Here is a 12,972-nt window from a genome sequence, read left to right on the forward strand (position 1 = left end):
TAAGGACCAGTTTTCACATCCCATTTCCCACGTTTCCTGCCCAAAGCTTCCATCTTCAGTCATCACCACTGGTCGACACTATGAGGTTTCACTGGGGGAAAAAAAGCAGACTCTGGGTGAGAAATACTCTAAGATTACACATTTCAGGAAACCTTAAATGAAAGTGAAAGTAGGTGAAAATCAGAGACTGAGAGCTCTCGGGATGCCTGACACTGACAAATATACAGTTGAGAGTCACAGAGGGAGGCGGTGACTGGCTTTGTCATTTGGGGAGTCCTTCAGAGCACCAATCACTGAGCACCTCCACGCTTCAGTCTTTTCAGGGCAAACATCCCCCAAATGAAAGAGCAGGAAAAGAGTGGCAACTATTTCACCAGGTGTGCTAGTAAAAAACTCAGAAGGGAACGTATTGGGATAACAGTATTAGCAGTGGACTGTATTACTACAGCCTTTTCAAGGACGTTTCGAATATCAAAATGCTGTATTCTATTGCTGCTGCAGGTCCTGGAAATGGCCATAAAGAAAGCAAAATGGCGGCAGCAAGAAACACTTACCCTATTCGTTTGCTTGCTTTCTAAAAAGAGTTGCACGTACAATTTGAAGGCCAAGGCTATTTAAGGAGCCAGGTTGAAGTCAAAACAGAGCACACGTTGTTTTGCAGTCTGTCTCCACCCCCCAGGATTCAGGAACTGTGCTACACAGGCTGGAGTGTACAGACAGATCTGGGAGGCGGCATGGATGTGCCTCCAGTGGGGTCAGATGGGCACCTTGTTTGGGCAGCCTGCCCCCAAGGACCTCGTAGCCCAGCAGCTTTGTCGAAGGAGATTGAAGTGGCACTGACGTAGGACGGATGATCCCTGACAGAGCAGTATGCTCGGACACCCTGTCACCATGGTGGGGACACAGTGAGGGCCACAAGAATGTGTCCCTGCCACATGCCAGCTGCTCGGCTTGGGGCAGGCCCCTCAGCACCTTCCCCCTCAGACTGCTCATCTCTAAGATGGGTTCACACCACCCACAGTGTTGCTGTCAGTAGCCTTCTCTTGTCTGTGATGGGCTGGACAAGACACGTGGAGCAGGGGCCCCTCCCCAAATGGTGGCCCCTGGCATTGATAACGAGGGGTTTCTTGATTGTGCACCAACCTGTCATCCTGGAGAACCTCCCAGCACCTCTGGGGAATGTCCCTGTACACCCAGTCATTACTAAGATAGGGGTAGAGGGGGTGGGGAGGGGAGTTTCACATGTCCACCACACACGGTGGACCCACAAGAACCAATGAGCAGAGAACCTGCCATTCTTGACCCAAGAATGAAAACCATGGCAGGTTCTGGAGGCCCAGAGTCTCCAGGGAGGCTGCAACATTCATACATCGATGTAAGCACCAACGGAAAGCAGGCTGAGCCTGGAATACAACCATGATCCCTCCAAGAAAACCGTAGGGAAAACAGCAGGGCTGGCTCCATCATCCAGACCCAGAAACACCTCGGATGGGTCAGGCCAGCGCCTGTGCCTCAATCAGGAAGGAGAAGCATTGTTAGCAAGCAGAAAGATAAAGAGTTTCTGTATACACAGAGAGGAAACAATCTAGTGGAAAGTTCAGCCATTCCAAAGATTATGCTCATAAAATATTTTTGAGCAAATGACTCTGCTTTTAACAGTTATTTACTGAATCTCATACCCCAATGTGAATCAAAGTCATAAAAATATAATGATAGTACAAAAGTAGCATTCCTTTTCAATTTTGAGTCCCAGAATAGTAATGCATGTTTTTAATGTTTAGTTAAAATTTTTTGAATGTCCAAAAACTGTGTTATGAATTGCTGTTGGAATTAGAATTAATTCAACAGAATAATTTAAAAAATCACTTCTCTTCCCACCCTCCTTCCCATCTTCAACCCAGCAACCAGTCTCCCCGGTTCCAGCCCAATCACTGAGGCTGCCACCAGGCAGGGAGCAAACTTTCATGCCTTTCCCAGAGTTGCCTGCCATCCACAGCAGCCAGTTCTGAGACACATCTTGATGGGGAAGTTTTCTGTTTTTGCTAACTTCCTGACAAGAGGGATCATTATTGCTCCAAGTGGCATAAGATAAGGTTGTCCTCAAGTCAGAGCAGTGTCAGCTCCTGAAAGATGGAATATGCCCCCAGAAAACTGGAAGCCTGTGATTACCTGAAGCAGGAAGCAGGAAGTGATGCTCCTGCACATGCCTGCAGAGCCAGCCCAGCTCCAGGTAAAGGGAGGAGGGGTCCAGGCAATCCAGCAGGTTGCTCTGGACCAATAGCCCTGACCCAACCTCTGCTGCCTGCTTCCCGTTATCCCCCGTTTCCCGGCCCCCTTTTCTTTCTACTTCTTCCCTAAGTTCCATTGGGAGTTCCCGCAGGTTTCTGAGTTCCAAGCCACCCAGAGTAATTCACGGTGAGTCCTCATCCACGCCTGCTGGGGCAGCCTCGCCAGGACAGGCACGTGGTGGCAGCCTCTCCCCTGGCCCCCGGGAGGCAACAAGAATTGAGAAGTGCAAACTCCATCTGCTGAGTAACTAGGCTAATGGGAACAAAACCTCCAGCCAGAGCCGGGCTGGTGAGACAGGTCTCCTCTCTGTGGGGATGCCCAGGCTGAGCCCTTGCTTCCCAGAACCCCTGCGGGTGTGGCTCACAGGAGTGGATGGTCCCGAAGACCCTGTCCCCAAAAAGGCAGACAGGAGAGGAGAAGAAAGAAGCTGTCACAGAGGGTGGGAGATAAATTCCTGAAGATACACTGAGTGATTAGCTAGCATCCTTAGAACTCCAAACCTTGAGGAAGGCGACAGAAAACAGCTGAGATTTTGCAAAGGCACCCATGATGTGCTAGAATGAAGAACAACCCTTATGCAGGCTTTGTTAGGACCTCTCCCTTCACCCCAGGAGCAGCAAGATGAGGAAGGTAACCGATATTTGTCAAGCACCTACGATGCCCCAGGGGCTGTGCTGAGAGCTGCCCCACTGCTCACCCCGTTCAGCCTCTTGTCCGGGGCTCCAGGTAAGCAGGAGTGCCCGACACTCAGAAATGCTGCGCTTCATCCCCAAGACCTCGCCATTACAGAGGATGGCTGGATTCCCACCCACCCACGTCGGTCTGGTTATGGTCCCTTCTGCACCAAACCATGAGCTCCCCAGAGGAGAAACGCCTCTTCCTGACAGATGAAGGAAGAGCATCATGATGGTCTTCATGCTGAGAGCAGGGAGGGAGGAATCAACCCTCGTCTAAGGTTCAGCCCGTCTCTGGTTCTGAGATCCTTGTGTATTTAAATGGGTAGATTGAGAAGCAGTTGGACCCATGGGCATCTTGCCCGTTTCCCTAGGACTTGAAAGAAATTGCCCGTCTAGGGATTTGCATCCCCACCCCTGCAAGTGGATGCTGAGCCCTTTCCACCATCACACAGAGCATCTGCTCTACTATGAACAGCTAAGGCCAGACTGTGAATAAGCTCCTTGAAAAGAAATAATCTCCACTTACATTTATCTTTCACACAAATTGTCTTTTATCGTAATACAGCAGGTTACGCATCGCATTTTCTGGGTTGAAAGCTCTCAGAACTCCAAGTTGTGAACTAAAGGCTGCAGAAAATCTTCCACCAGGTGGAAGCTTCCAGGGTGGGTGAAAACAGCACCCACCTTGACACCCCTTCCCAGCAGCCCTCCTGACTCAGGGTGCAGAACTGAACCAGCTGCTGCAGCTGGGGACACCTCAGGCGTCATCCTGACATCCCCTGGCAGAAGAGGGACGTGGCAGGGAGAGGCCATCCAGGGCCCCAGTGGGCCCCAGCCAAGCTGCCCTGAGGACCTGGGCCCCTGGCCCGCATTACAGAAGAAATGGTACACCCAGGAACACAGGCATGGACTTTGAAGGGTATCATGCCACCCTGCTAAGATAACAGAGAGATATTTAAAAATCGAGACTCTAACCTAAGGTACTTTAGGCAAACACTGGAGAATGACCTTTCTCTTCCATGTTGGACCATGAATCTATGAAAGGGAGAGACCGTCTTTGAGGACAAGCTTTTATGACATCAATGAACAGACCCCTACACGTGTAGCCCGTCGGATCCCCTCACTTCTGGGACCAGTGTGGGCTCCCTGGAATCGACCACCAGCTGTGGCATTTCTCACACCTGCTGGAACGTCTACAGCACCCCCTGCAGAAGGCACTGGGCTGCCTCCTGGTTGCCCAGCACTGGCCCACGGCTTCCCGAGGGCAGAGGCCACGCACTCAGCCCCAGCTGAACAAGTGATGAGTAGCTCCTGAAGTGTTGGATGGGCAGGTTACAGATGAATTGGCCCAGTGGGGAGGCGAGTTAACACACGGGTGTCAAGCCAAATGCCCCTGACTCTGCCGGGTCCATTTCTGCAGCTGAGACATTGCCGTGGGGCTTGTTGAGAGGTGTGTGGACCAGCACTGGTCTTGGTGGGGAGGATGGAGAGCATTCCAAAACCATCGCTTGGAGCTGGTAGGGAGGCTCCATTCCAAGGCACTTTCCAGAACCACAAAGACTTTCTGAGGACAGCTCTGAAACCAACTCCAGCCATGGGGTCAGAAGTCAGCCGAGCGGCCTCAAAGAGGCAGCCCACAGGCTCCCACCAGTAACAGACCTGAGCTTCCCAGTGGCCCTGGAGAGCCTCGGTGGGGGGGGGGGGCGCCTTGAGGGCCTCCGGGGACCCTGACTGGACACTGGCACACCCCTGAGGAGCAGCCCTGGCCCCTCAAGGAGCTTTTCCGCATCCTCCCTGGAGCCCCCTTCCTCTGCCCCTCTTCCTTCCCCAGGCCTGGGGCATCCGCCGTGCTTGTGTCTGCAGGGTTCTCAGAGGTGGCTGTACTGAGCAGAGCACAGGTTCTAACTGGAATCCGTACCCACTTCTGCAGGGAAACCAGCCAACGTGGTGGGTGTGAGGGGTTGCCCTGGGCTCAGGAGGGAAAGGAAAACCTCCTCCCGAGGGGTGACGTGTCCTTAGCTCCCTGCCACTTCAGGTGCCACCCCTGGTCCCCAGTCCTATCTGAACGGGCTGTGCACACAGGTGAAATCCCAGCAAAGCACGAGCCTAACCACCAGCAAAGGAAACAAGTCGGGGGACACTCTCCCTTGCCAGGGCTCCCGCGTGTCTGCTTCAAAATGCAGGGAAACTGGTGGTTCTCGCAACATCCCGGGAGAAGGATCATCCCCCTCCTCTCATGTGCTTTTGGAGGCCCCCGTGGCCCAGTTAACTGTGCTTGGCCAGGGATGCAGAAACCGGCTTCTCTCTGCCCACCCGATTCTGGAGCAGGTGAGCACGCAGGGAACAGTAAACGCGGCCCCGCCTCAGCGGCAGGACCCCGAGTCCCCCCCAGCGCCTCTCCCCAGGGCTGGCTTCACCGGCCAAGGTCTGCATCTCACCCCCGGCTCGAGGTGCCCTTCTCCTCCATCCCCTCTGCGCGCCTCAGAGAAATAGCCTCCAAAACGGGGACTTGAAGGCAGGGTGGAGGTCTCTGAATACTCTAGGCAAACGGTATGTTTTCTACTCATTTCTTTATCTAAGTTGCTCTGTGTCATTTTTCCATCTTAATTAACTGTGGCTACCAGACTAGGGTGAGGGATAAACCCTAGCAACATGGACACTCCTTACTAATTCCAGGCAGGGTTGGGGATGGTCAACCTGCTCACATAAGTGGGGTCAGCAGGAATGGCCGGTGCTTACAGTCAAGGACCTCACCATCCATGATAATTTTCAGTCTTCTACACCGTCTGCTTCAGTTTTCACGGAACTTGATGGTGTTCTGGCACCCTGACCCCACTGACTGCCCTCCCCTACCACCATGTGACGCACCAGGCCTGGGTTCACGGCCCGAGGAGGTTGCAGCTGGTCCCAGATTCTTCTCGAAGGCCTCAGCCTGCAAGCACACACTGGGATGCTGGGCGCGGAAGTGGGAGTAGGGGACCCTGAGGTGGGTCTGAGTTGAGAGGCTCCCCACCTCTTAATGGGAGCCCTCTTAACTCGGACCCACCTCGGGAGGAGAGCAGGACGCTGCCTCCAGACCACTGGCCCAAGCATTCTGTACCAGATGTAAGGAACTACCATATAGCACAGGGAACTATATTCAATATCTTGTAATCACTTATAATGGAAAAGAATCTTAAAAAGAATATATATGTGTGTACATATATACACATATATGTGTATGTATACCTGAATCACTTTGCTGTATACCTGAAACATTGTAAATCAACTGTACTTCAGTAAAAAATATTGTTTTAATTTAAAAAAAATAAGTAAATAAAGTGTGGATTCTCAGCCCAAACGGCACACCTACAGATCAGAGTCTCTGTGGGAGGAGGCCCAGAATTCTGCACTTAAACAAGTTTCCAAAATAGTTCTTCTTTGGATCAAGTCTGAGAGCTGCTATCTTTCACAGTGGTACCCAGCGAGGAGGGTAGGAAAGGGGGTGCCAGGAAAGGGAAGATCTTTGCCAAAAAATGATATGAATCAGTGACACATGAAACTCCACAATTAGAGCTTCATATCTTTGTCTATAGAGCAAACAACTCTGAAAGGTCACCTTCCATTGTACCTCAGTGCAAATGACATCATCAGACTCGTATGGCAGATATAGACTGTCCTGGGGCTGGACAGGCACCTTGAAGCAGGGAGCGCGGAGTGAAGCAGAAAGAGGAGGCCCTAGGTCTTTAGAGAAAATCCACCCAGCACCCAAGGATGGCCTTAGATGCCAGTTAAAGTCTTGAGGTCTTATGAGCAAAATGACTCAGCAAGTGGGCTTCTGACAAGTCCTCTCCATCCCCGTTGAGTCCTGTGTGTGCTCAGGTGACTGGTCCACTCTTGCTGGCACCTTGCTGTTCCCACACAGTAGTAGTGACAATCTCTTCATTAGGGCATTCTGGAGTTGTGGTGAGGATGGCGTGAGAGGTCGCCATGCACCAGGATGCTAGGTGGGACTTTCCCCTTGTCTGAGAACTTCCCCCAGGGCCCCAGAGATGCAGACCACAGGGGGAGGCATCCTCACATTCTAAAGAGGACTCTCCAAGTGCAGTGGGTTGAATAGTAAGATAGTGAGGTATTGATATGTTAAAGCCCCGACCCCCAGAACCTGTAAGCGTGAGTCATTTGGAAAAGGTGTCTATGGAGAAGTAATTAAGTTGAAGATGTCCAAATGAGATCATCGTGCACTTAGGTTAGTCCTAAATCCAATGACAGGTGTCCTTATAAGAGTGAGCCAAAGGGAGATTTAAATGTCAGACACACAGGGGAAAGCCAACTCAAGATGGAGGCAGAGATGAGAAGGAGATGGCCACAAGCCCAGGAATGCCCAGAGTCCCCAGGAGCTGGAAGAGGCAGGAAGGACCCTCCCCTGGAGCCTGGAGGGAGAAAGATCCCATGACACCTTGATTTTGGACTTCTGGCCTCCAGAGTTGAGAGCAGATATGGCTGTTGTGTAAGTCACCAAGTTTGTGGTGCTTTGTCAGAGCTACCCGGGACACCCACACAAGAGGGAGTTAGCAGTTCCTGACCTGCACCCCCATCCACCGTCCAAGCCAGTAGGAGGAAGACTAGAGTCCATAAGCCGCACGTGGCCACAACTGTCGTGCATCTGACAGGAGCATGAAGCTGTGTGTTTCTCCTTCACAGCTGTATCAATCCTCTCTCTAACCACACCTCAATTTTCTCTCGAAGACAGAAGAGGCAGGATAAAGGCCCCTCTGGCTTACTTTTTATGGCACCAAAACACAATGACACTAGTGAATGGATGATCAGGAAAGCCCATGAGGTGGACCCATGAGAGAAACAGTAATATTTATGAAATCAAAATTTGTAAAGAAGTGTTTTATTTGCTCAAATTAAACAAAGGAGAATTGTAAACAAATATACTGGAGGTTCAAATGGTAATGAGTTGCGATTGTTAATGTCGTTGGTGGGACAACCCAAGATGCTACAGGACCACCAAATCCTGCCAAGAGGCATTTTCAGAATCCAAATATCCATGGTGAGAGTTGACTGCAGGAAGCCAGAAGGTTTTAACTTGAGAATGTGGTTTTTCCCCATCATAGCCCTTTTGAGATGACTACATGAGACCTCTGCGAATGTCTTTGTAATGAGCTTCCATTTTAATTTTAAGGAATCGGTATGATGTGCAGCTTGCTGATTATCCTATAATTCTGTAATACAAATTAGACCAGGCTTCAGTGTCTTTGAAAGGTAGTGTCTTAAAAATGGTACGTACAGGTTAAAAGATACAGATTTGGAACACCAGGATTTACATGAAATTATCACACAGGCTTTGATGGAGTCCTGGACTGATTCACAAGAGCAAGTTTCATACGAAGCTGTCTCCTTCTCTTTGAAAGCACCTTGATCTCTGCTCAGTCATCTATTAATTATATTACAGATAAGGTAAATAAAAGTGTGGCAATATGGAGATCACAGCCTTCTTTTTTCTCATGGAGACTAAAGGTATCGGCTCCTGTGAAGTCTGCGGGCAATGAGGGATGATACAGGTGTCCTGTGACTGAGAGGATGTATTTATTTTGACACATGATGGAAAGATCTGAGGTGCAGTGGCTGAGAGCAGAGCTGATGGGGCAGCACAGACAAGGCGCAGGGGAAGGGGGGCCAGCGAGGATCTAGACGTTGGACCAGAGCTCACAGTAGGGGACATCTTGGTTTTAGAAATAGTGTTGTTACAGATGAACTTATATACAAAACAGAAATAGACCCACAGACATAGAAAACAAACATGGTCACCAAAGGGGAAAGGAAGGGAGGGATAAATCAGGAGGTTGGGATTAACACACACACAAATACTATATATAAAATAGATAAACAACAAGGACCTACTGTATAGCACAGGGAACTCTACTCAATATCTTGTAATAACCTATAAGGGAAAAGAATCTGAAAAAGAATATATATATATATATATATATATATATATATATATATATATATATATATGTATGTATAACTGAATCACTTTGCTGTACACCAAAACTAATATGACATTGTAAATCAATTAGACTTCAATAAAAAAATAGTGTTGTCATTGCTGCTTACATTCAAATAGACTTTATGTTTTTAGAGCCGTTTTAGGTTCAGGCTAGACTTGAGTGGCAGTGCAGGGAATTCCCCTATAACCCTCCCTACTCGGGCACAGCCTCCCAGTCATCAACACCCCGCCAGAGGGGTGCGTGCGTTACAATCCATGAGTCTATATGGACAAGTCATTATCACACAGAGTCCACACTTTACGTTAGGTCTTTCATAGTTACTTTAATTATACAAATACTGTTATGTGTCCTACATAGGGAGAGAGCGTTCTCTGGCATCTGTGTACACATTCCAGGAAAAAGTGACATACATCCCAGGGGCCTCATCACTCACAGCCACATGCTCAGTGGGTGCCCTACTGGGGTTTTTTCCATGGCCCAGGTGATGAGGATTACCTGTTCTAAAATGTTAGGGAAAAAAACACCTTCCCTGACCTACAGGGTAGAATTCTACGGTGTCCACAGTAACTCATCTGTGTGGTTAAGTAAAGTCAGATTTGCCTTTTGGGGAAATGGGTACAATCCAGGATGAATCCCAGACAAATGAGATTTTTTTGACTTCCCATCCCCATCACCTGGTCTGGAGTCTGGGACATAACAGAATTTAAAAGTTAGTTGAATGAGTGGGCTCTATGGCAGGTTTCCTCTTTTTCTCCTGATTTTGTGTTCAGTCACCTGTACCTGTATTAAACCTTGGTGCTGGGGTGCATTGGCTTCTACTTCCCATGTTCCTCATTTTATTTATGTAATGCATTAACCTTTCGGTACATACCTTTACTGTAGGCATCTCGGACCAGTTTTAGAAATAGATGGGCAATAAGGAAATAACCAGAGCGAATGTGTGCTTCGGATATTGACATCAGGCTCAAGTTCATAGCCAGTTTTCATCTGTGACTGATTGTTTTTTGATTGCTTCCACTTGGTGTAGCTTACAGAGCTTTTCAGAAAACCTTGCTCCTTACAGGCTCTGAAAGGCTCTGGATGAAACAGCTCCTTGCACAAGGTGTGCCTGTGACTCCTGCACCATCGTTTGGCAAGTGCCCATCAGGCACCTGCACATTCCGCATGCTGCAGGTGTGGACTCACCCCGTGGACAGAGACTCAGTCTCCCCAGGGAAAAGGGAGCAAGCTACAAAGGCAAGGGGGGCTGGAATATGCGAATCTGTGTTAATGTGCTAGTCCATTCAGGGTGAAACTATTTCCAGAATATAAGCTTTATCAGAAATACAACTCAGTGTTACTTTTTGGCAATGTTAAGGCACATTTTAGAGAAAAAATTGAGTTATTTAGCTGAGAAAGAAATCATTATTTTGGGACAAAGAGTTTTTTGACACTGTCTCTGAAACAGTCCAAGTAAAGGTGGATGTCAGAATCAGAAAACGTAGGAAGGGTCCACAAAGCCCAGCCCTGTCCCAGAATGACATACCTGAGAATGACAAAGGAGGGCCTTGAAGGTCAAGCCTTTTAGAGTCCAAAGGAGCCTCCTTATTACAATTATATCTCAATAAAACCAGGCAAAGGATAAAGGAGTCTGGTCGACTTCCAAGCTACTCACACCAGGTTTTTGGTGAGACACTGAGGAGACACTAGGAGAAGCATGGGGATGATCCCTGGAGGTGCTCTCTCTAAGCCAACAGCCCATAAGTACCAATAAAACCTCTGGAGTTTGGAGATGTCCATCTCCAGGGCAGCAGCAAGGGGCAGAGAGAGGGAGGCTTTAGTCTCTCAAATCTCCATCAACTTCCCCCCAAATCTCAAATAAAAATAAATAAAACAAAATTCTTGCCGTGTAAACACATCTTCAAGACACAACACCAAGTCCTACTTCTAGCCATAAGGCCTCTCTGGGCCCCAGCCTGGGAATTCCAGAATAATCCAAGATGGACCACCCACTTCCTCAAAAGAGCCTGAGAACCAGGAAATGCGAGAAAAGTTCCCATCAACCCCCTGGGTATCAAACACCATCATCACAAAGGCAATGGGTCTTATTCACTCACTGGTCAGATAGTTGTCTACATTCAAAACTGTTCTGCAGCTCTAGCTTTCCATTTATTTATGTTTGGTTTATGTCAGGGCTCTAATAGTAAGCTGTTACAGTTATCCATTTGTAGCTACAGAGAAGCCAATTTCATAAAAATTTGTTTAGCTAGCTAATTAATCCTGACCTTTTCATTAGACAAAGAAGCTACATAGTTTCCGGTTGACGGCAGTGGACACAGCACTTGAGCCTTTAGAATCTTACCGCTGCCTGTTATCAATGAACAATGACATTTTGGATAGAAAAATCAATTTTTCCCTCTGTGCCTTTTAACCTCTTGAGCCATCTTCTTCCCTTCTCTGGACTCAGATAACATAACTCACCATGAAAGCCAGACAGAAAGGGCCTTGGGCATGTCCACAGGAAACTCAAATCCACCTCATCAGCAGAAGGACCCATTTCCCCCGGCAAAGGCTGCTTTACCCAACGACCTAATCATACCTTTCAACTCTCCTTATTAATCCTTAAATTTCCCCAGGAAAAAAAATTGAGTTGTTTCTGTTAATAATGCAAGACAGCGTGAGTGCCAGGCAGGCAGTTCTGGAGAAAAGGGTTATGACTCTATCAAACAGATGCCGAGCCGGTGCAGAGTGAGCTGGGGGTGGCCCCGCTGCCCCTGAGTGGAGCCTGTACCGGCTGCAGGCACTTTTCTCTGCTAACACTGAAATAAAAGGAGCCTGTGTGCTCAGCATAGGATCATGGAAGGCTCTGCAGCCCACAGCCTGGGATCCCTGGTGGACACAGTGATGCTGCTCAGATGCCCCATAAAGACGGAAGGACGTCTCCCCGGTTATGAGTCCTGCAGACAGCTTTGACCCCTGCCTCTCGGGGAATCGCCTGGCTGGAGAGCATGTCACCCAGGTCACACCACTTCTGGGGATCCCATAGCTGGCTGAGTGAGGGGACAAAGCCGAGAGCCCTCCCCACACCCCTGAGAGCATCCTTCCGAGCTCCCGGAGGCTGGCTGCTCCTTCCCCTCCACAGATGTTCCTCTGTAGAGCGCTTCCTGCACCTCCATCTCCATGTCAGCCTCCACTGCCCAGGAGCCTGACCTTCAGTGGGTTCAACTCTGAATCCCACCGTCTCTAAACTGACCACCTGCGCAAGTCACTTAATCTGCCTTCACTCAGTTTCCTCATCCTCGTCTGTGGAGCGGGAATAAGAATGGCACCTACTCTGTATGGCAGTTGTGATGACTCAGGTAAAGTGATTGTAACGCTTCCTGCCTGTCGGGAACTGAACTGTTCAAATATATCAGTTATTAATTACTGTACACAAGACTGAGGTGATGGCTTGAACAAGCTATTGCTGTAAATGGTTGGCTTTTCTCCCACTTATGAGATCAACACTTTATGTTCTGTCTTGTAAACCAGGTTGAAAAGTGTGTGGGTGTATGTGTGTGTGTGTGTGTCTGTTGTTTTGTTTTATTTAGTTTTTGGCAAGCGAAGCCATTGGGAGCTCATGAAGATGGGAATAAGGTGATATGACTTACATTTTTAAAAGCCCTTCCTGGCAGCCTTTAACATCCAGTAGCCAGACAGGAGGTCAGATGCCTTTTCCAGTGATCCAGGTAAGAATCCATGGTGGATAGGAACAGGGTAAGCAAAGGGCCAGAAGTGGGTGAGCAAAGGGCCAAAAGTGGAATCTGGGAAAGAGGTTGGAAGCAGGGCCAGCAGGGCATGCTGACAGACAGGTGACAGGGTGAAGAAAAGAGAGCCCCTTGGGTTTTAGCTGAGCACCTGGGAGGTGGTGTCCTGTTCATTTCAAAGAAGAGACAGGGTGTGGGGCAGTTTGAGACAGAAGAGATCAGTGATTCCCTTTGGATGCTACGGGTTTGGAATGCCCACTAGACACCCCACGCGGAGCCCTG

The sequence above is a fragment of the Mesoplodon mirus genome (genome assembly GCF_964341445.2).
Source record: "Mesoplodon mirus genome assembly, chromosome: 5".
In the NCBI taxonomy this organism is placed as follows: domain Eukaryota; kingdom Metazoa; phylum Chordata; class Mammalia; order Artiodactyla; family Ziphiidae; genus Mesoplodon; species Mesoplodon mirus.